Source organism: Mus caroli, chromosome 9 (assembly GCF_900094665.2).
Source record: "Mus caroli chromosome 9, CAROLI_EIJ_v1.1, whole genome shotgun sequence".
NCBI classification, from domain to species: domain Eukaryota; kingdom Metazoa; phylum Chordata; class Mammalia; order Rodentia; family Muridae; genus Mus; species Mus caroli.
In genome coordinates, this window is record NC_034578.1 from 30,323,369 (window position 1) to 30,345,110 (window position 21,742).

Genomic DNA, 21,742 nt, shown 5'->3' on the forward strand with positions numbered 1-21,742 from the left:
AGAGCATCTCAAGTAAACTGGATGTGAGAAGGGCTCCCAGAGGTTGTAAAGGAGGGAGGAGGGATACAGCAGGAGTGGGAAGAAGAGCGTGGGATACACTAGGGGTGAGAGGCTGTATCAAAGTGCTTTTTCTCTAGTCCACGTTAGCTTGTCACTTGGATCTTGGAGGTACATAGCCATTTCCTTTAGGTGGAAAATACAGTAACGTCTTGTACAGCATAGGACCCAGCCAGGGTATTTGTCCTTGACCTCCAGGTATCTAGTGATCTCAGTCAAGACCTCTAATTTTTCCAGTTAACATCAGGGCATTGAATCTCATTATTAGTTAATAACCAATCTCTCAAATACAATTACCTTATGACGAGACTGTTGGTCTAATCACAAGGGTGAATACCATTTCATATTTTTCTTGCTGCTCATTTCTCTTAACAAGTATATTACTCCCAACCCTAGTTATTCCACAGGTGACTTCAGCTACCTAGGTACCCCTCCACTTACCTACCCGTGCCCTTCTGCTAACCTATAAGATTCTTCATGGCATGCTTGGTGCCTTATTTGCCTGTCCTCTGTGTTTCCCAGCATGCATTGCCTGTCAGGTGATTATTAGATCGGGTTAGGGACTCACCTGATACTAAGACTTGCCTGTAGCTTTGTAGATGACTCCCCTGGGTCCACCCCACCCACACACATACACAAAGGATGTTTTCTCTTGGTTTGCTCCCAGCACATATGAACCAGGATTTGTTTCCAGTACCGCAAGCATCCTGTCCTCCAACACCTCTTAATGAAAGTTCGGCAGATGCCAGTCTCCAGGTTGTGCGACTCTTATTGTAGGCTGCACATGACTGCTGAACAACTGGCCATGCGTTCAAGTTTATTATTCGAGGCCTGTACACAAGAGCTGGCCTTCTGCCCATTTTTCTTTTTCCTAAGGCAGAGAAAACAGAATAGACGCATTTGTTTGGGGGTAAAGAAAAACAAGAGATTTTTCAAACGGTTATGAATAAAGGAGAATTGGTCCATTTTGGAACCTCTCGACCTTGACAGTGTCCCTCTAATGCTATATAAACATTTGTTTGGGGTATTTAATAAGCTGCCAGCTGACAAATTGCAGAACTTTTTTTTCAAGAGCGCCTTATCTTTTCTAGAACCACTGAGATGGCAAAATATGTTCTCCGTCTCAACAATTCCCTCTCTATTTGCATGTGGAAATTGGAAAGCAAGTTGTTTTTCTTCGTTTGCATGACAAAACTCAGACCCCAAAATACAATTCAGCATTTAATTTGAGCTAGTTAGAGAGTGCAGAAAAGGGCCCCAGCCCATTTGGCTCCGTTTTGCTGCTGATGTTTCTGTTGTCACAATTAAAATTGATTTAAAAGGCTAAGGACATGAAATACCTTCTACAGCATTGCAGAGAGCCCATGGAGTCTGCATCTTCAGGAGGTCACTGGGAACAAACCAAGTTCCTGAAAATGCCTATATCTTAGGGCACCAATAGCTCCCACTACATCTAGTGTAGCCCCACAGCACAAATGCATGCAGAGAACATGGACATTGCTCTGGTGAAAGGACAAAGGCACCCAGAGTGACTTCAAAAGCTCCCCCACAATCACAGCTTGCCAAAAGCAGGTCATGGAGCCTCTAGACAAAGAACATAAGGCCTTTAATTTTTAACTAAGTATTCTTTGCTAATGACTCCCCTGTAGCGGTTCTTTATTACATCGATGCTGCTTTCCTTGGCTTCTAGACTCAACAGGGGGAGGTTTCTCCAAGCTACCTGCAATTGTTCTCCTTGTCCATTCTGTCCTTGTCTAGCTGCTTGCTAGCAAGGGAGCAGCTAGTTGGATGTGAGTTTGGGTATGCCTTTTTTTCTACATTTCTCCAGTGCTGACCGGCAAGTGAACCATTATGCCAAGCATTCAGGAAATTATCCCCAAAGCCTTCTAGAAAAGGAATAAAAGACAGTTTTGCAGGTAAAGGGTGAGGGGGGAAGACATTCCAAGTAGAAGGGACATGTTCAAAGACATGATGATGAAAAGGAACAGATTAACTGGGGACCTGGTCATGGCTCTGTATGACTATGAATAGGAAAAGCCTGAGTTTCACATCATGGTAGACATCACTGAGGGATTCGAAGTGACATTTTTACCTTTCCGCATTGAGGCTATTTTAAATGTTAATAGTTATCTATGTAGTAGAATGGTTAGATGCATAATGGGTGATGTCTTTGTCACTAGAAGCTGTGGGACAGGTTAAACCATCAGGGCCTGAAGAATCTCATTTGCCAGAAAGAGCCTCTTTCCTGACATCTTTCTCCAGGTGTGAGAACAGGACCTTCACTCATTCAGTAACCTGACAGTCCCTGTACTACATTTAACATCTCAGCATGTGTAGGTTCCTTTCTCAGATAAGATGGCTGGGTCTTTATCCGTGGCAATCAGCAGACCCGAAGAAATCAGACTCCTGCAGTGGGCCAACCTGGGGCAGTTAGCACACCTGGCTTCCAGGCCACAACTCATCACAAACATGCCTGTGGCCTTGAAAGTGGAAATTATCTTCTCTGGATAGAAGCTTTACCCTACAGTAGGAAACAGCACGGTTCACAGACAATCCTTACATAGGAATGCTCTTATGGTCCCCAGCCAAGCATAGCAGTGCTCTTACAGTCCCTAACCAATTGTAAGGAGCTGAAGACAGAAAGCACACACTATTACTAGGCACTCTGATACTAAGCATCCCTGGACAGTCCATGAGGAGTGACTGTTGCAAGCAGTTGCCAAAGCTGACTCAATCAATGACTTTTATAACTTAAAAAACTTTTGTCAGCTCTCTGCTATGAAATTATAGACTCTTGGGGCTAGATAAGACGAACTCTCCTTTAGTCCACTCCATTTACAGACAACTCTGCAGGAATAAGAGGCTGCTAGCCCACGGCCCTGAGGCTACTGAGGGGCAATGCAAGGCAAAGGATGGGGGGGGGGTGAATGCAATATATTCCTTTTATTACCATCACTATTAGTACTCATATTATTATTGTGAGTACGCAAGGGAGAATATCATTCATGTTTTTATTATCTCCACGAGGCTCATCAAGGCTACAAAATCGAGACAATAGCTGTCCCAGAAGATCTTAGCCAGGCTTTCATCTTATTGATTCCCCAGCTTCTCTTCTTATCTTTTTGCAGCTGGAACTCAAATTCGGAGTCAAAGTTTAGATGTCTGTACAACTGACTGACTCCTGTGTTTACCCGAGGTGTGAGAGGCTAGTGTGGGTTTCTTAAACTGATTTGCTGTCACTGAAGGGAGGGTCACAGGATAGCAGAGTACCCTCAGAATGGAGACAGAAGTGGGAAAGAAGAGAGAGGCTGGGCATCTAGAGAATCAGGGGGGTCTATTCTAGGATTGACTCCCAGCCAAGGCCTTGGTAAAAGGAATTCAGGAGCTTGAATGGAGAAGCTAGACAGAGGACACAAATAACTCCCTCCATCCCTTCCATCTTCATCTGACCCTTTCTTTGCCTTTTCTCTCTCCCTCTTTCCCTTCCACTATTTCTTCCCTCCCTCATCCCTCCCTCCTATGTTTAAAAGTCTTGATTCTCCCCCTCCCTCTTTCCTCCTTTTCTTTTTTATTTACATGTAAATACATACTTAGTTTCTGTTATAAACTTTGATGTATGCAGAGTCTTAATCGCCCTGGAAATGAATGTTCTTCAAGGGACAAGTTGACAGACTGAGGAAGTGTTCTTTAATTTGTTCATTAATTAATGCATGGCAACTTGGAGACAGCCCGCACGAAGATCAAGGCTTTCTGTCTCTGAAGGGATACTGCATGCCACTGAAGGTTATGCTCAGATCAAAATCAGATGAGACAGGGCAATGCTAGTGAGGTCCAGAAAGGTGTCCTAGAACCTGTGCGGAGAGGATGACAAGAAACTGGGCGTCTCCCCAGCAGGAGTTCCAGTAGCCTCCTCTCTCTAGATATCCCTATTAGTACTTCCTACTGGGCAATAGTCTCTCTACTGACTTTCAGTTAGACCTGATCTTTAAAAACTTGTTACTTTACAGCTTTTTTAACACTTATCATCAGGACACTGTTTAATGCATTTGTTTTGGAAAGCATGGATCTAAATACAAACAGTGTTTGTATTTATGTATAAATATACCCATGCATACAGGAAACACTTTCATTACAGCTTAAATCCCACCTACTAAGATACCTCAGGCTTTATGAATTGTTTTTCTTGAGTATTAAGCCCACTATTTTCAATCCTGGTTCCCCTGTTGCCTCTCAAACTGCCTTTCCACCTCATCCACTCTAGAAACAAGGGACTTGGTGATTAGTCATCCTCTGTACACACAGGGAATAACATCCATGTTTTCACTCCCTGTGAGGCTCATCAGGGTTGAAGAGATTGCCACTAGAAGGTGATCTTTGACTATTTTTGCTGTGTGTGAGACCTATGAAAAACCCTCCTAAATCAGAAAACCATCATTCAAAGCACAATTTCTGATTCGTTCATTTGTTCCTGGGAATCTGGCACTCTCTCAGGTTACACCGCGACCTAGAGGAAAAAAGAGATTATTATATACCTATGACTTTTCAATCTCTGTTAGTAAATGTTGCAGAAAATGTGATCCATCTATGACTTTTTAAAAATTTTTCTTCAGCCTATAAGTGTCTATGAATTTTTAAAACAAAAAAATGACAAATTACAACAAAAAGGTATATTTGATAATTTCTTGCTTTTCTTTAAACTAAATTGCTTTCTTCAAGAGATATTTACCCAAATGTCACCTCCAACTTTCCAACCGAAACTCATTTGGGGAATCTATTTCAGCCTGACTTCTGGCTCCCTCGGCCATCATCCTATAAGCCAGTAACAGGATTGTTATCCTTTATCTCCTACAAATAGGACAAGCTTGGCCATGGGAGAGCATCTGTCCGTTTGTAGACATTTCCCTTCCACCCTTATGTATTTAAGGAAGAAAATTGCCACTGATTTGTACAAAGCAAATTGGCTTATGCTCCATAATGGGCTTCTCCTCTCTCGCCTCTGCCAGGAAAAGGTCATCGTAGACTTTTCCTCTGTGCACAACTCAGGGATTCTTGACAGCAAGGAGAGAAATCACATCCTCCTAAACTGTAATTTCCTTCTCTGATTAAGACCTCAGTGGTCACAGGTTTCTTGGTTTTACAAGTTTATTTCCTACTATGTTACTGGCTATTGACTAGGATGTAAATTGTATCTCACATGCCCTTACTGAAGTACAACCAGACTCAAATTGGGGTGTGGGGCTGACACAGACAGACAAATAGACAGACAGACAGACAGGCAGGCAGGCAGGTAGACAGACAGACAGAAAGACAGAAAGACAGACAGAGAAGCAGAGACACAAGCTGCCAAGCATACATGATATACACATATTTTAAAACAGACAAGCAAACACATATATGCACACAAGTTGGCACACACATACAGACAACACACATACACACACACACATCCACAAACCAATTCTTTCCTCCTGAGTTTGGATGACTCTTCTAGATAGCATTTATCTTGTCCTATCACAAAGTGCCCTTCCACAATTTGATCCCATTATTACCACCTCAAACATAGAGCTGTATGTGTGACAATAACCTCCCAGGGCCCTATGGAATTCTTACTCTTGAGTGCATCTAGTTGATTTCTGGAAGAAAGTGAACATAAGTAAGTTGAAGACAATTGATAAGAAGCTCCACAGCCTATCCAAGGGATGGCACAGCTGACGGCCTGCAGCTGCTCAAGGTCTATGTGTGTAAAGTTAAGTGGACCACATTGAGTGGGCAGCCTCCTCCCATCATTCCTACCACTCCTAACTTGTGATTGAGTGATCCACAAGAGATTATGAAAAATAGCTGGAGTGTATAAGGATTACCCCAATCCTTCAGAAGAACACAGTCTTTCCTATCATGGACCTAGACCCATCTCTAAGAAGAACAAGGCTTCCACTCCTCTGGACTTCCTCAGAAGCTTCGGCCTTCCATCGTGCTGCTGACCTCCATCTCTTACAGTGTATCTACCTCTGTGAAGCATTCACACAGGCATCTGAACAGCAGTGAGGGATGACAGATTCATGCAAGGTCCCATGAAGGATGAGCTTGTGGGAACACAGGCTGTGTTTCAGCAAGCAGCAGTTCAGCTTGGACACCTCAGACTGGGCTCCTTGGGAGGCCAGGTGTGCCCCTCTGGGTCTTGCCACTCTACGTAGCACCTGCCATCATGGCTGACACTTGATTTTTACACTTCCAGCATTTCAGGATTGATGAATGAGGGAATCAATTAGCTAACGCTGCAATATCCATTTAGGAAGCACCCAGGGAATACAGTTCCTCCTCCTTTCCCAGCTCCATGTGAGAGATGAGCTGACAGTGGAAACGTCTGTTGCAAGGCTGCTCTTACCCAAAATCTGCTTCCATGCCTTCCCCTGCTTCTGCTCCCATTTGGCACAGCCACAGCCCACTCACCTGTGGGATACAGGTAGTCCTTGGCTCAGTTCTCCCATTGAAGTAGGGCCATGGTAAAGAGAAGAACCCCTAGGCAGTCAGCACCCAAGGGAAATGACCCATAACATTCTCAAACTGAGTGTTTGTTGTCCTGGCACTATATCCCCACACCACGTACCCACAAACAAGTGATAAGCCATGTCTTCTGCCCATGGAATAGGTAAAGTCTGGTTTTAGCCCCCTGAATTAGTTTTTGAGGTATATGAAGTCAGAAAGATACATAAATTATTTGCTTGGGGGGGCTTTAATGTTTTACTTTAAAATTTTTATGAGTGTGTGTGTGTGTGTGTGTGTGTTGCTGGGGGATAAAATCTAGAGCTGCATACATATAAAGTAAGCATTCTGCCACTGAGCTTCAGCCTCAACCCTCAAATTTTATTTTTAAACAGAGTAACTAAGAATTGATTTCCTGACAGGTGGGCACATGTGTGTCTCCTCTTGGCTGTGCCTGTCCCACTTTTTAGGGTGTATGTTGTTGTGATTTCATCTTACAGAGGAGACGGGTCAGGAGACACAGTGCTAGGCAGGATGCCACAGCAGATGAGTGGTGTGCATGAGCAGGGGCCTTGACTGATCACCATGCTCTCTGCACTACATCCCCACATGGCTCTGATTTCAGTCAAAAGGTCTCTCCTCTGACTTCCATGTATTGCGGACTGGGGGATGATTACCCACACACAGAATTACCCCACAAGGGGAACGTGCCTTGGGATCTGTTCACAGATGGTATACTGTCCACCTTCGTGGCTGTCCCCAAGGCGGTGGCGGTGGCGGTGGCATTGGAGCACTTGCAGGGTGCTCCATTTGCAGAGAAAGACTGGAGTAATGACGCCATGTAAATGCTGTCTGGAGTCCCTGGAGATTCTGAAACCTTCCATTAACTATAATTCCTAAAAGAGAAAGGTAGTATACTTAAAGAATATTTTCTATAAAAATTGAAATGTGAGCGAGCAGGGTGGAGTTTCTAGCTAATCCTCAATTATGCAGAGTACACTTAGTTAACCATAAATTTACATACTTTTCAAGCGCCCAAGCTAATCAAGGTTTTCCTAAAAATCAGAAAGTCCAATGGGGTTGAATTTTTGCAAATATCGGTTCTGTGGACATGCGTGCACAAGAGATATTAGCTGTAAAATTAGTGCCCAGTGTTCTGAAAGTCCCTGCCCTCACCAGCCACCCATCACACTCCCAGCCAGCAGGCCGCCTAGAGCATCCTAACACTGTGGTCTGGAAGCAGCTACTCTGCTCTGCATCCCCATTACCTGAGCCCAGCTGCACCCTCCATCTAATGGTACCTGGGCTTCTTATTCTCTCTCTCATTGTCCAAGAAATGAATAGGTCTGTTCTGTTAGAAACTGGAATTCTCGCCTGGCCTAAGACCTGTATTTATGCTGGGAAAAAGGAGTGCTGTGTCTTAGTCACTAATGTGACTGCAAAGGTGCCTGGAGCTCATTATTCCTAAGGTGAACCTGAAGGTTGAATAGCCACAAATTCTGTGTGCAGGCAAAAAAGGGGGGTGAGAATCATATCTTCGTAATTTGAGAAGCCTAGCACTTTTTTGTGTCTTATATAGGAGGTGTAGTGTAGCTGATATTCCCCTGCAGCTGCGTCTTAATTGAGGGAGAAGCCCCTCCCTGGAGACCTGTGTACCTGCCACAGGCAACACTTGTGCATAGGCCCTAACAAGCGTTTGTTTCTCCCATTTTTAACTTCCTACCTGGGCTATTTCAGTGAATGTATCCCAAGAGCTCCCACACTGCTCTAGAGTTCAAATGTGGGGTTCAAACACTTGGAGTTGCCCAAGAGTTCAGGAAGGGAAGGATAAAGATAAAGATTCTGAGTGACCTAACCTCATGACTTTCCCACTGGTCTAGGTCTCTTCCCTATAATAGTATTTTGCCTCCTGGCTAAAAAAGAGAGAGAGAGAGAGAGAGAGAGAGAGAGAGAGAGAGAGAGAGAGAGAGAGAGAGAGACAGAGAGAGAAAGAGAGAATGTTTCTTAGGCAGGAGCCACCCCGTTTTAGTTTCTCCAAAGAGATTATCACGCTAAAGCCAAGTGAAGTGTCCTCCCAAACAGACCATAGAAACCAGAGGCGCTTAGAAGGGAAGGACAGCAGTGGCATATTTAAAGATTCTGTGTTTCCTTTTTCAAAGTTAGCACATCTTCTCTAAGCCTGGGCCACCGTAGGATTATCAAGGATTCTGGTGAGTCCGTCCTCCTCCACTCTCTGAGAACAATCTCTCCAGCTCTCTTAAGGAACCATCAGAGTCCAGATTCTTTCCAAAGCATGCTGTCTTAGAACTTTGGGTGCCTTTGCTTCTGTTTCTGCAGCCTTCTAGACACCAAACCCTGAGCAAGGCTAACAGGAAGTACTCTGAACATTCATGAGAAGCTTTGGAACCTCAGCCAGCAGTAAAGGGAGGTCCTGGCCCAGAAGATAGGTCAGAAAGTGGGGAACTGCCATGTTGGAGGAGAGAAGAGAGCTACAGACTTGCGAACTCTCCAGTACCTTCTAGTACACCAGAGAAGCAGAGAGGATAGTGTAGGTGTCTGCTGAGATCTGAGTGCCCATGGAAGTCCTTTCCCTGCACCTGGCCATAGTAGGTGCAATGAGCCATCACATTGCACAGTCATCAGATTCTCCTTACAGTGGGAGAACAGAAATCCACCCGGTTCCGACATATTTGCCTTCTTCCTCCTTTCCAGGTGCTCATGAGAATTGGGGGGGGGGACAGCCCCAGGCATTACTTTGCAGTGTCCATAGGTCTCAGATTGGTGAGCACATGTGGATGAATTATTTTGAGCGAGTCAGAATGCAATTATTTCATTTTCCTTCCAATTCCAAATTGTTGATGTTTAGAAATAAATTGCTCCCGGTGTTTCTGATTTACAAGGACAAAATGTGAATGCAGAAAACAGGTTCAGTGGAGTGATTTGAATTTCCATTACAATTACAGTTCTTTTCAACCATATGATTCTGTGCTTTCCTCAGATGCATCAACCTGATGCTGATTGTGCTTGGATGCTGATGCTCACACTGCCCAGGGTCCCCTCAGCATCCCCATCACATAGCCCCAGCTGCCACAGGCCACTGGGTAGATTAAACTCAGCTTCCCAGTAAGCCACTAATAAAACTGGAGTGCTCATGAGGGCTGGCTTCTGGGGCTCAACAGAGACTGGAGGGGTGGAGAGCTCAGCTTCATAGATAGGGGAAGCTCGTAGTGTCTGCAGAAAGTGTTTTGTGGGACCCCAAACACTGATCAACAGATTCTTCCAACCACACACAACCATGTCAGCAAAGCTAGGAGAATCAAACAATTCTCTCTGCCAGAAGTGCCAAGAGCTAGGTACATGTGATACCCACCACAGTGCCAAGAAATAAGGTTATTGCTGCTAGGTCTATTTTGCATATGAAAACCCAGGTCTTGCTGAAGTCACCAAGTGGCAGAGGTAAAGGCTAAACTGCAATTAACTCAATATTCAGAACCCAGTTTCCAATTTCCCTGAACAATATTGAACCCCATGCACTCTACAGCAGAGGGTTTCGAAAGTTTAGGTGGCATCCCCAGACCTTTGCTTAAGTGGTCATAGATGCCTGCTTCAGACAGCCTGAGGCTGGACAGACTATTCAGCATCTCAGAGCTCTTGGTGCTCTTGCAGAGGATCTGAATTTGATTCCCAACACCTATAATGAGCCACTCAAAGCCATCTACAACCCCAGGTCCTGGATATCCAACACCCTTTTCTGGCCTCTCTAGGAACTTACATTCATATGTGTGCCCAAGCACACACACTCACTCATGCATGCATGTATGCACATGACACAGTTTAAAAAGTAATAAATTTCAAAAAAAAAAAAAACCCAATTCAGATTATGTCCTCCCTCCCTCTCCTAGAGCACTGACCACTCAAAAGCATTCAGAGAATTTGGGAAGACTCTACTTTGCTTGCCCAACCGAGAAGGTTATTTTTTATACCTTCAGCTCCATGGTAGCTTACCCCAAAATCAGGCAGTCTCTGCCATGGGTCCTAGAGTTCTGCTCATAGGCTACAGACAGTTGCATATTCTAAAATGCACCATTGCTCAGAGAAAGCAAAAGAGGACAGTGCTTAACTTGGCAGAGGATAAGGCTGCCCCAGCATCTCTAGAGCCATTTTATATGTTGAGTGTCCCCTATTACACTATGCAGTGGATGAGGAAAACTTCAAAGCTTCTCAGGAGATGCTGAGATGCTGGGGAAAGTAGATTACTCAGTCTGCTTAAGGCAAAGCCAGCTTCTCCATCCATGACTAGGATGCCCTCCTTCAGCAATCCTTGGTCGTAGATTCAATGGTATTCATACAGTGGGCACTGGGACAGAAGCAGCAGAATTCAATTTTTCCATCCGAGGCAATCACCAACCCTGAAGCCCCACCTCGGCCTACTCTAGAAACAGGAAGTTAGGACACAAACAGACTGAATGCACTCTCACTGGCTAGTGTGTGTGTGTGTGTGTGTGTGTGTGTGTGTATACATTTACCCATGTACAGCTAAAGATTGATGTCATATGTCTTCCCATCACCATCCACCTTACTTACCAATTACTATAGGCTGGCTGGCCAGCAAGTCCCCAGGATGTTTCAATCTCTGCACCTCCAGTGCTGGGGTAGCAGGCAAGCACTACTAGGCCTGGCTTTTTGTATGAATGTGCTACGGATCCAAACTTAGGCTTTGTGGTCCTGGTGCGAGTGTAACAAGGACTTTACCTACTAAGCCATCTCTCCGGCCCTTTATTTACTTTGTTTATATTTATTGATTCTTTGGTAGAGCCCTTTATTTATAATATATAATCAGCTTGCTTTTAATTTCTATCTGGCTCCTACCCCTGCTGCTCTACCAGTCACCTCTAGAGTCTTAAGACAGTGAGTTCAGAATGAAACTTGGACGAATTAACAGATACAAAGTAAAGCCTGTCCTCCCCACCTCCAGGATACAGAAGTGTCCCAGTGAAAGGTTAGTCTAAATAACTAATTAAAAGAAGACAGGAAAGCAGAGTACCTTATTATTGGCTGAATGAAAAGCGAAATAACCAGACGCGATAATAGTTCAGCATGAAAAACGTGCTGTCATTTTTGATTCATGTTTTTCCTAATACCAGTGTGAGCCTTTGCCTGGGGTAGGAAGGAGCCAGCAATACAGAGGCTGGGCAGGCCTGCAGTGGCTAATGTACCCCCACCTAAGAACTGGCTCTCTCGAGGAACCAGTGGTTTAAGCAGCTCTATAATTAATGTTTTTAATTAATAGACTTTGTTTCTTAGAGAAGGTTTAGGTGTATAGGAAAATTGAACAGAAATTGTAGATGATCCTCCACATACCCTCCCTCTCCACTGCCCCATCCCATCTCACCTATAATTAACATCCTGCATGAGTGTGGTACACTCGTTACCACCGGCAAACCAAGACGATGTTATTATTAAAATACACACACAGTTAACACAATTATTAATTAAAGTCCCTACTTGACATTAGGATTTATTCATTTCACTGTATAGCCCATGCATTTGGGCAAATGTATTAGATAAGGGCATTTTATACTATCATAATAGCAGTACCTAAAATCCCATGTAGCCTCCTGTTCATGTCCCTCTTCCTCCCATGCCCACTCTCTGACAACCATGGATCTTTTTCCATTTCTGCAGTTTAGTATTCTCCAGAATGTGACATCGTTGAAGTCAATGAGTACTTATTTGCCTTTGGGAAATGTTTGTACTTCATTTACATTGTGAGTTTAGCTTTTTCAGTGTACTTTGGTAGCTTGGTAGTTCATTGCCTTTTGTTGCCAGGTAACATTCCACTGTATGGACATACCACAGTTAGTTTATCTATTTTCCTATTGAAGGACATCTTGGTTAATTTCAGGTCTTTTTACTAACCATGGGGAGAGCTGCCATCAGCATTCATGTCAGGTGTGCAAGTAGACCTAAGTGTTCATCTCCTTTGGATAAACACTGAGGATTATTGTTTCAGGATCCTCAGATAATTCTATGTTAATTTTATGAGGAATCTCCAAATTGTCTTTCAAGTAGCTGGTTCCTCTTGTCCCACATCCTCTCTAACACTGACCTTTGCAAACCGTAGGAAGCACACATCTGAAACACGTTTACAACTATATAATTATGTGATGCTTTCCTATGTGTTCTCTCCTTTAATCTTTGTGACCATCTTCAAAGAATGTTTTAATAGACACACTCCAGGAAGCTAAGGTTCAGAATGATCCAGTGAAAAAGCCAGGATTACACACTAAATGTCAATCAGGCCTGAGTACCTGAGTTCAATTCCTCGAACCCATGTGAAGGCAGAGGAAAGAAGAGACATCAGAGAAGTTGGCTTCTAACATCCACATATGTGCAGTGGCATGTCTGCCTGTACACACACACACACACACACACACACACACACACAAATCAATCAATCAATGTTTTAAATTGAAATATATATGTTATTTCTAGATCTTCAAAAAGCCACTATTGAAACCCCAGGCTTTGGAAGAGATGTGTTTGTCTGGAAGTAGAATGGCTGGGCTTTACCTGACCTCCTGAGCTCAGGGGGCTTCTTCCATTCTAGGAAACCCTTCTTGATTTGATCACTCACTTGACACTAACCATGGCTCTGAGCCTTTCCTTGGATCTGAGGCTGCTATGCCCATTTTCACCCATATGACGTCCTCTATTTCGGCTTCTTTCTGCCTGACTCATCAGACTCTTGATTCAACCAAGGAGCTAAAAGAAATGAAGGAGAGCAAGGACACCCCTCTTTCCCTAGCTCCTACCCACACAGAGACTGCCTGCACTGTGGCCGTCTGTCTAGAGTTTTTGAGAGTCCATTACCTGCCATGATTGGATGAAACAACCTTTAGTTGTCTCATTAAAGTTCACTTCCTTTCCTTTCTTGCTGTTGCACTGGATCAGTGAACCTTGTGTACTGGGCTAGGCAGGGCTGGAAAGCTAAAATCATACCCATGTACACATATGGAATCTTAAACACTTTAATTTTACTGTATAATATTTGAAACATTAAAAAAAGAATATGCTCAGCCAAGATGTCAGCCAACAGCCAAGTGGCCGTGTGTGAACCCGTGTAGGAATTGAAACATGTCTACACCACCTACCCTTGTCACCCTCCTCTACCCCACGAGAAACTATTCTTACTGTTCCTCTTCTCTTACACCTTTTCATGGGTTTATTTCACACACATATACACAGACAGGGCATTTTGCCTCTAAAACTTCACAAAAATGAGTTCAGTTGTTATAAAATCTTTTGTAACTTGCCCTTTACACTCAGTATTGTATTTAAGACTTATCACGTGCTGTCGTTAGTAACTGCCATTCATAGTGCTGTGTGCATATACTATAATTTATTCAGCTGCTCTCCTAACACTGGGCAATTAAGTTGTATTATGGTTTGGATGTAAAATGCCCCCTCCCCCAGAGTCAGGTGCTGAATGCATGGTACCCAGTTGGTACCACTATTGGGGGAAGATTTGGAAACTAAAAGATAGCACTATTTGGAGGAAAGAGGTCCTTGGAGGTATGCCTTTAAAGATATCTGGTCCCCAGTCCCTTCCTCGCCTTCTGTTCCTGTTCGAAGGGAACAATCCCCCACCCCTTTGCACACTGCAGCCACCATGGTTTTCTGCTTTACAAGGATCTCAGAAGCACAGAGTTAAGCGAGCACAGACAAGACTCTCTGAAACTCTCAGACAAAGTGAATAATTGCCCCCTTTAAGCCGTTCCCATCAGGCATTATGGCACAGAGCTGTACAGGCACTAATACTAGTCAGACAGAGAGGGGGCTGTGACCAACAGTGCTGCTGTGAGTCATGGCTAAGTTCTGAGGACCAGCTCTCATGTCTGGAGGAGCCAGGTCATCATTAAGGAAGCAAGGGTCCACAGTCTGATGGAGAAGAATGGTTGAGAACATGGGTTTTAGCATCTTATTGCCCATCGCTCATCCGGGCTCTGCCACTGGCCAGCTGTGTGGCTTGGAAAGAATTATGAACTGCACTGAGTCTCCATTTTGTTACTATAAGATGAAGATGGTGATAATGTCAGGAAGAAACAAGGACAAGTTGACCCACACTGTTCATGAGTTCAAGCTCCCATGCACCCCTGTGGCATGGCCATCTACCCCTTTGTATGTCAGAAGCTTAGCTCTAGCCACTCAATTCCAAAAGCACCCAATGAACTCATTTCTTCTGGAATAAGGGAAAGAAAGGGCCACTGATCTGCCTGATATGGACAATTTTCTGAAAAACCTATTTAAATCAGGAGTGGCTAGGTTTTGTTTTGGGTTGGTTTGGGTTTTTTGTTTGTTTGTTTGTTTGTTTTTGTTTTTTCATTTTTTGTTTTGTTCTTGGTTTTGGTTTGAGGGTTTTTGGGGTTTTTTTTGTCTTCGTGAAAGCTGAGGCAGAGAAGAGGCTCCCGTGAGCAGAGCCTGGTGGATTGGTAGCCAGCTGTGTCAGCTGGGACCAGTGATGACAAATTGGGGTTTTTATTGTAACACCTGCCCTCATCTCGAGATTTAATACCAGGACTATTTCCCATCTCATCAGGTCAACAAATACCAATCAGCTGTGTTTGCAGGCCCCCAGAATCCACTCTTTTCTCAATGAAAGGCTTCCTAAAAACAGACCTTTTCTGAGTCACTCAGGCTGCACTCAGGAGGCAATTTCTGGTCTTTTGTTAGCAAACATGCCTTTCCCTTTCCCATCCAAACAGTAGAAAGGGGCCATTTTAGGGGTGTTTCTTGTTTTCATTTCTTCCTCCCAACACCTAAGAACTGACTTCCTTCTCATCTACAAGTCCCCCTTCCCACCCAACACACTCAGTTTATTGTCTTGTTCATATTTTGTAGAACACAGGCCGTGTTGAAGCAGACACAATAAGCATTGTTCTTGTTTGTGAAGCCCTCATCCATCACTGGCTTATCCAGCATCTGGACCAGGAGACTTCAGAAACAACAGTGATGATAGAGGTGGACCCAGGAACAGAGATGATGTGTGCGCACAAGGTGTGTGCACACCCATGCAGTGCTGGTCCTCACCATTGAGTGCCAGCCAGGCACTCGGGCATGGTAAAGCTGAGATCAAAGTTGACTGAGGTTTCCCCCTAACTCACCTATGCTCATTCACTCACTGTGGCATATCCTGGCTGCTTAGGCTTAACCTACTCTCAGGAAGACACAGGCAAAGGCAATAGGAGAAAGGCAATTGAGCAAGTGGTTGGACTGTTTTTATGTACTTTTTCTTAAGTACAAATCAAGCACTAACTCCATACTTGGTAATGTACTATTGGATACTTAAAATATTTCTGTGAAGGCTGACAAGATAGCTCAGTAATTAAGGAACTTTCCACCAAGCCTGAGGACCTGAGCTCAGTCCCTGAACCCAGCATGGTAGAAGGCAAGAACTGACTCCTACAAGTTGTCCGCTGACCTCAACATGTTCATTGTGGTACTGGTGTGCACACCCCTACATAAATAGACAGATGGATGGATGGACAGATTGATGGATAGATGTATGTATGTAAGTATGTATGTATGAAATTCTTTGGAGGTTAGACAGATGGTTTAGTGGTTAAAAGCATTGACTTCTCTCCCAGTGGACCCAGGTTCACTTCTCAGCAGCTAAATGGTAGCTCATAACTTTCTGTAGCTCCAGTCTCAGGTGATCTGATGCCCTCTTCTGGACTCTGAGCATGAGACATACATGTGGTACATAGACAAATATGTAAGCAAAACCACCCATATGCATAAAAATTAGTTAAAAAATTAAAAATTCTATGAGTTGTTACAAGTTTCACTTTATAGACCAAGGAAAGGATTATTGTCTTGATTACTGAGACCAATGTCACCAAAGTAACCAGGAAAGATCTTCCTTTTCACCCATGGGCAGCTACACATATGAATGGACCCTCCCTTTTGTTATCCCCCCACTTGGTATTCCACCTATTTCTACAACAGATATTTGGATATGAACTGTGTCTCTTCAATTGGTTGTGTGTGCCTGCCTAGGATCCAGTGCAATTTCCTGCTATCTCAAGCAGAGGGCAAAGAAGGAAAGTGGACAAAACAGGAGAGCAAATCTGTAGGGTCAGGGACGATCATTCCAGAGAAATGGAGGAGTACTTAATGAGGACTATGGACTCATATAGTCAACAGTGCAAATATGCCATCAGTATTGCATGACCCTGCATTAAGGACCTACTATGTGCCTGAGCTGCTAGGCACTAGAAATACCCTGAGGAGCTCATGGTCCCACAAAAGAGCTAGATACACGTGTTCTAACTTTGCTGTGAACACTAATAGAAATATCTGTAGCATCCCATAGGAGCTAGAAGACGTATGTTGACCATTGCTCACGGGTTCATTGACTGTCCAGTTATACTCCATCATATGGTCATATCTGTGGCCCATGGCCCTTCACAGGGATTAGCAGATTGGGTGTCCAGCCTCACCCTCCTAGAGAGGCTTAATAGGTGGCTTTGCTAATGATAATAGTTATTCAGAATGCTAATCTACGGCTGGAGTCATACAGCTTAGGGACTGACGTCTTCATAAGAGTCTATTATTTTTCCTGTTTACAATGCAGATGGGACATGCAGCTGCCTGCATGACTTCAGGTTGAACTATGACCCTTTCCAATTCCAAACAATCAGACCCTTAGATAACAATCACAAAGCTTTGTGGTCAACAATAACAGACAACTGGAGATGATGGGGTCTGGTGAGGCTAAGCAGGGCCTTAGCCCAAACAGCAACAAAATGCCAGCACATCCTAGAAGATCTTAGTTCTCCTCCCCTTTCTCAAAGCCAGCTTCTTAGAGGCTGGCATGGTGCTGTAAGTATCTCACCAGAGACGGTCACCCTAAAGCGTCTACATTCACTTGGATCCGTTTGGTGGAAATGTTTTGCAATGTGCAGAGCTCCTGTTAGGAAACTGACCTGTAAGGTGAGAAAATGAACACAGCCCTGTCTCAGGCTCAAAGCCAAAGGCATCTAACCCTACAGAAATGTAAAAGGCAATTTGCATTACCCTCTCTGCGAAGTACAGTAAGAAAGACCCCAGACCAGCAACTTGATGTGGTACTTCATGAGACAGAGATGTCTGTAAGAGTGGATGCTTACAGAGCCACTGGGAAGAGAGCGACCATGGGGACAGAAAAGAGATAGAAATAGTGTCCTTTCTGATTGTGCTTCAGTCATTTTTGTCCCAGTCCTAGTTTCATCAAATTCTATAGGAGGCTGCCAGGACTCTGAGTATGGGCTCCCCTGCCTTAAAGCCAAGTTGTTCATGCTACTTCCTGTGAGTTACTTGGCCTAGATCTGCTTAAATTTTCTCCCCTGTAAAATAGGAATAGAAATGGTAGCCTGTCTAGCAGGGTCGATAGTAGAGTTCTCACACAGGGTGTTCAAGAAATAAAACAGAAAGGATACCAAGGGAAACTGAGTAAGAGGATACATTGCAATGGACCCACCTCCACTGTTGGAAGTGTATTCGAGGTAGAAGAGAATCTACTCTATGAGGAGCCTTCTGGCTGAAAGAATGCAAGCTTGAGCACAAGGCCTGAGCACAGAGCATTTCTGCTTCATTGGGTAGTGAAAGGCGACAGAATTAACAAGAGATAGGGCAACCATTCTGGGGATCGGCCGTCCAAGGGGCTCCATCCCTCCCAGCGAACTGAGGAGCTGAACCATCAGTTACGTTCATTCAAAGTTAATCTTTCCAAGGAAAACATAGCCAGTCATCTTTTTGCTCTAGGAAAAACAAAACAAAACAAGACAAAATGGGGGTTGGAGGGGGGTGCCAAGAGTTTGCCTAACATGTTAGATCTCACTTCCTTCGCTTTGGCAGGAAAGGCAATATTAGGAAAGATCTTCTGTGTTCCGGGTGTGTTTGTGCTAATTTGGGGGTGGAGTGTATTCTACTGTCTTCAGCATCTGGCAAAGCTTTCAGTTATGTGGATGACAAATACTGCCATGATACTGCCTCTCATAACGCTCATTGTGTACTCCTCCAGGTAAAGCAAGCTATTTGTTTGTGGCTCCAAACTCCAATACAAAGAGTCATTCAGGAACTGAGACGGCAGGAGCTGATAATGCCTACCCAACTGGAGGCTGACTGGCTCCGCTGCCTCATCCTTGTCCCATCCACTCCTCTGCTGTTCTCTCCTAAGAGCAGCCTTCCTGTCTCAGGAGGAATTGCATTCAGCTCACACTCCTTCTGATAACACAGCTGCTCCCTTTCCTTACATTAATAGAGAAAAAAGCCCAAACCCAGCATCTTCCATTACCTGTAACGATTTCCCTCTAGCTTAAATGAGGGTATGTGGAGACAGCCATTGCCCATCCCTTCGCCCTTCTACCTCCCACCAGGCTTGTTAGAAAAGCCCAGCTCTGTTTTGTTTCCATCACAACTAGCCACCTGTTCAGCAGCTCCAGTACTATGAGTGACTCAAGCCAGGGCTGCCTCAGTGCCTCTGAGCAGGATCAGACCAGCCTAACCAGTGCTCCAGCGTGCTGCCCAAGGACACCTAGGATGGGACATTGGCAGAGAGCTAAGTGAGGCCTGTGCTACTTGGCTGCACTCTGTGAACTGCATGCAAGCCTGGGTTGACCCGTTTTCTTAATGAGACAAAGCTTCAGTCACTTTCATAAGAAAAAGACCCAAACTCGATACTGGAGAAAGTGATGTCTGCATTAAACTCTCAGTAGCCCTCTTTCTCTGGTTGTGTTTCCTTTAATGTTATTAATTTTTATTAAGGTTGTTTTATTATTGATGACCATTATTATGTTTTTCTACAAACATAATAGAACTCTGTTCTACTATTCATACGCTTTGGGGGACAGGACTTGACACAGTTTAAAAATAATCTTTCCATTATAATGTGATATTACCACATCAGAGCAAATTTGGAAACCAGAGAAAAGAAAAGAGAATCCACCCAGTCTCACCAGTCTAACACAAACACTGTTAGCATTTGGAGGAATCTCCTATGAGTCTTTATCTTATGCATATTTTAACAGGGTAGTAATTATCTCTACTTACATTTTTTATCTTTATTTTTTTCACTTAGTATAGTTATCATATGCAATTTCCATATTACATAATTCTCCTAAATGATCATTTTAATGATTCTATAATATTCTATCAAGCCTCTGAACCATAATTTATCTAAGCATTTCTCAACTGTTGAGTATTTTGGCTGTTTCTGTAGTTATGCTTATACGATGCTTTTGTGTGTACGTTTGTTTTTCAGCTAGAAATATCTTTTTAGAGCAGACCAACAAAGGCAGAAGTATTGAATTCAATGGGTGCATGTTTTAGGGCTATTGCTATGTCCTAACAGTAGCTTTTCTATGCACAGTCTAACCTATCATAAGGAACATGAACACTTGATTGACAAGTCAGGGATCTTCTATGCTGCCCATGTTGGAAGCCTCAGAAAAATACACACACTATAGCATTGCTTTGTTAGAGTGAAAAAAAGAAATATTAATCCCATACATAACTCAAAGTGTGTATTCTGCTGTGTGGAGAGGTTGTCAAACAGAGAGGAATCTGGTTCACTGTCACCAGGCCACAAATAATAGTGAAAAGCTGGTTTATGATCGAAAGGTTTTGGAGAAACAATCTCCCTTTGGCCATCATAATCCCCAACCCTGTGCCCACTATCCTTCTGTCCCCATGAGAATTCAGAAGACTATGCTACAAACACTGCCCCTGCTTTATCCTTGAAGAACAATGGGTCTTGAAGACCTTTCTCCTCTAAGAACTGTCTTCCCTTAGGATGCTCCCCTCTCCTACAAACTGCTAGGAAACACAGAGCTTCCCTCTCCAGGTTCTGAAAGCCCTGCTCCTGAAGATGACGCCCATGACCAAAGATGAGCTTTCTCCTGACACAGGCATTCTCTTGGTAACCTACCATTCATAAGGCAACTGTTTGTGCTTCTATTTCCAGAAGAAATTTGTTCAGATGCAGAAAAGGCTCTCAGTCAAATGGTAATAAAGGGTTGGTTTGACTGCCACACTGAGCTATGGTGGTTGACACTAGGAGACACATGGGGACAGATACCCTGTCTAGAAAGTAGCCAATTGAGGCATTGTAGTTTGAGGCTATGTCCACCACCACCACCACCAACTCTCCCCCTCCTCCCCTTCTTCTCCCCTTCGCCTCTTCCTCCCACTCCTCCTCCTTTACCTCCTCCTTTACCTCCTCCCCTTCCTCCCCTTCTCCTCTCCCTCCTCCACTTCTTCCTTTTCCTGCACCTCATTTTCCTCTTCTTAGAGTATCATTTTTAAAATATTTTAGTCTTTGACAATAGCTTCAGATTTGCTGATAGTAGAAAGTTCCCATATACCCTATGGGGGTTTCCCTTATTGTTAACATCCTACCTGGATACAGTACATTTGACACCATTAAAGAACCAATACCGGTGCATCATTATTAACGTAACGCCATACCATATTGCGATTCACTACTTTGTACATAAAGTCTTTGTATTGCCTCAAACGTGTGCTGCCCAGATGCCTAACTGTTGATGGTAACCTTCAGCTCAAAGCCAAGGTGGTGCTCATCAGATTTCTCCCCACTGTGGAATTGTCTGTTCTCCCCACTTTTCATACTTCATCTTTTTAGAACGCCATCACTATGTGACTGTGGTCAGACTAGGAACTCATGTTCTGCTCCTGTAAGGGAAGAGCAATTACACGAATCATTTGGAATTTGTACACTGGTAGTTTGTATTTTCCATTTTTTAAAAAGTTCTTTTTTATATGTGTGTATATTGGGGGGAGGGCGGTAAGTAGGTGCCAGAAGAGGATTTCAGATCCCCTAAAACTATAGTTATAGACTGTCGTTAGCAGCCTGATGAAAACCTAATTTGGAGTCTTCTGTAAGAGCAACAAGTTCTCTTCCCCACAGAGCCATCTCTCTGGCCTAGTCCTTTCATTTAAAAAAAAAATTATCCATTCATTTATTTAGCTCAAGGAAATAACTCTATGTGCTGGGTGCATGTCATTTTGGAGGAGGGGATTATCAGTCAGTACTACTGTATTTTAGGGTTAACCACCCCATGTTTAGCCATTGAGAGCTTTTCCCATGACTTCTGTGTCCTTTTGGAACACCACATCATAAGTCTTTATGTGTTTTTTATGG

The 21,742-nt window shown here is 43.8% G+C and overlaps 1 protein-coding gene across 4 annotated transcripts in view; it reads left to right on the forward strand.

Moving 5' to 3' along the window:
* The window catches only part of Kirrel3 (kirre like nephrin family adhesion molecule 3), a 555,265-nt gene that overhangs the window by 180,529 nt on the left and 352,994 nt on the right, over positions 1-21,742 (forward strand). The gene's annotated exons all lie outside the window — the stretch shown is intronic.